This window comes from Triturus cristatus, chromosome 1_2, assembly GCF_964204655.1.
Source record: "Triturus cristatus chromosome 1_2, aTriCri1.1, whole genome shotgun sequence".
In the NCBI taxonomy this organism is placed as follows: Eukaryota; Metazoa; Chordata; class Amphibia; order Caudata; family Salamandridae; genus Triturus; species Triturus cristatus.
In genome coordinates, this window is record NC_140580.1 from 813,489,277 (window position 1) to 813,491,776 (window position 2,500).

Below are 2,500 nucleotides of genomic sequence, written 5' to 3' on the forward strand. Positions count from 1 at the left end.
CAGGCGCAAGGGAAGCCTCCCCGGGCCCTCCGGACCCCGCCCCGGGCACCCTGCCACGCGGAAGGACCCAGGACCGAGCCCGGGGCGGGGAGGCCGCCCTCCCCGGGGCCCCCAGGGGCCCGGCCGGAGCTCCTGAACCCAGGCGAGCGAGGGGAGGCTCCCCGGCCACGACGGAACCCCGTCCCGGGCCTTTGGCAGTGCCGCAGGCCGGGGGACGGGGCCCGGGGACGGAGACCCCGACCCAGGGCCGACCGGGCCCCTGGACCCAGCCGGGGCTCCTGGGACCGCAGGCGATGGGGAAGCCTCCCCGGGCCCTCCGGACACCGCCCCGGGCTTCCTGCCACGCGGCAGGACCCAGGACCGAGCCCGGGGCGGGGAGGCCGCCCTCCACGGGGCCACCAGGGGCCTGGCCGGAGCTCCTGAACCCAATACAGCGAGGGGAGGCTCCCCGGCCACAACGGAACCCCGTCCCGGGCCTTTGGCAGTGCCGCAGGCCGGGGGACAGGGCCCGGGGATGGAGACCCCGACCCGGGGCCCGGCCGGGCCCCTGGAACCAGCCGGGGCTCCGGGGACCGCAGGCGTAAGGGAAGCCTCCCCGGGCCCTCCGGACCGTGCCCCGGGCACCCTGCCACGCGGAAGGACCCGGGACGGAGCCCGGGGCGGGGAGGCCGCCCTCCCCGGGGGCCCCCAGGGGCCCGGCCGGAGCTCCTGAACCCAGGCGAGCGAGGGGAGGCTCCCCGGCCACGACGGAACCCCGTCCCGGGCCTTTGGCAGTGCCGCAGGCCGGGGGACAGGGCCCGGGGATGGAGACCCCGACCCGGGGCCCGGCCGGGCCCCTGGAACCAGCCGGGGCTCCGGGGACCGCAGGCGCAAGGGAAGCCTCCCCGGGCCCTCCGGACCACGCCCCGGGCACCCTGCCACGCGGAAGGACCCAGGACGGAGCCCGGGGCGGGGAGGCCGCCCTCCCCGGGGCCCCCAGGGGCCTGGCCGTAGCTCCTGAACCCAGGTGAGCGAGGGGAGGCTCCCCGGCCACGACGGAACCCCGTCCCGGGCCTTTGGCAGTGCCGCAGGCCGGGGGACAGGGCCCGGGGACGGAGACCCCGACCCGGGGCCCGGCCGGGCCCCTGGAACCAGCCGGGGCTCCCGGGCTCGCAGGCGCAGGGGAAGCCTCCCCGGGCCCTCCGGACCCCTCCCCGGGCACCCTGCCACACGGCAGGACCCAGGACGGAGCCCGGGGCGGGGAGGCCGCCCTCCCCGGGGCTCCCAGGGGCCCGGCCGGAGCTCCAAAAACCCAGACGAGCGAGGGGAGGCTCCCCGGCCACAACGGAACCCCGTCCCGGGCCTTTGGCAGTGCCGCAGGCCGGGGGATGGGGCCCGGGGCCAGAGACCCCGTCCCGGGGCCCGGCCGGGCCCCTGGAACCAGCCGGGGCTCCCGGGCTCACAGGCGCAGGGGAAGACCCTCCGGGCACCCTGCCACACGGCAGGACTCAGTTGCCGGCTGAGGACCGAGAGGGGTCCCAGAGTACCCAGATGGCTGAGGGGAAAGGCGCGACCAGATGGCCGGCAACTGAAAGGACTCCCGCCTGCCCACCCACCCACCAGGGGCTCGGGGTGGGACTCTGCTTCCCGGCTGGGCCTCAGGCACGGGGAGGACCACCGGAGCTCTCGGGGCCTGGGCGCCCGGGGGGGGGGGGAGAGGACTGCCCGGGACCTGTGGAGCCCGTCCCTGGGCACTTTGCCATGCCGCGGCCCGGAGGAGGGAAGCCCCGGAGGCCTGGGAGGATGTTGCCCGGGCGTAGCCCGTCTGGTCCCCGGCAATGAACCGCACAGCCCCGGCATGGGTGTTCCGGCATACCCTGCCCCTACTAATCCGGAGGAAGGATACCCCCCTTTCTTGTAACTCGCGCGCTGCGAGTGACGGAGGGGACCCTAGGGGCGAACGCGCCCGGCCTCCTGGAGCCCTGGCTGGGATCCGGGAGGCAAATGGACCCTCATCGGGACTTCCAGGCCGGCCCGGCCATCTGGTCGCCCCATTGGAAAGCATTGCGCGCGACCAGATGGCCGAGGGGAAAGGAGCCACCAGATGGCCGGCAACTGAAAGGAGCCATAGTGGTAGGGCTCCCTGCCTGCCCACCCACGCAGGGCTCCAGGGCTCTGCACCAGGGACCCTTGTCCCGGGCAGACGGACACTTGTCAGGCCGCAGGACGGGGACTCCCATGCCCCAGGCCCTGACCGAAACCCAGGCCCCGGGGCCGGTCGCTGCTTCTCAACCCAGCCAGGCCGGGGAGCCTCCTCCGGGCACACGGACCCTAGCAAGGCCCGGGGAGAGCCTCCCCGGGCCCCGGTGGACACCCTGTCCCCAGCTCCCGGACCCTCGGCTGGCTTGCGGGACAGGGGGCTCCCGCACCCCAGGACGGAGCTCCAGCACCGGGCCCAGCTTCCTGGACCCCCAGCCAGGCCAGGGAGAGCCTCCCTGGGCCCCGGTGGACACCCTGTCCC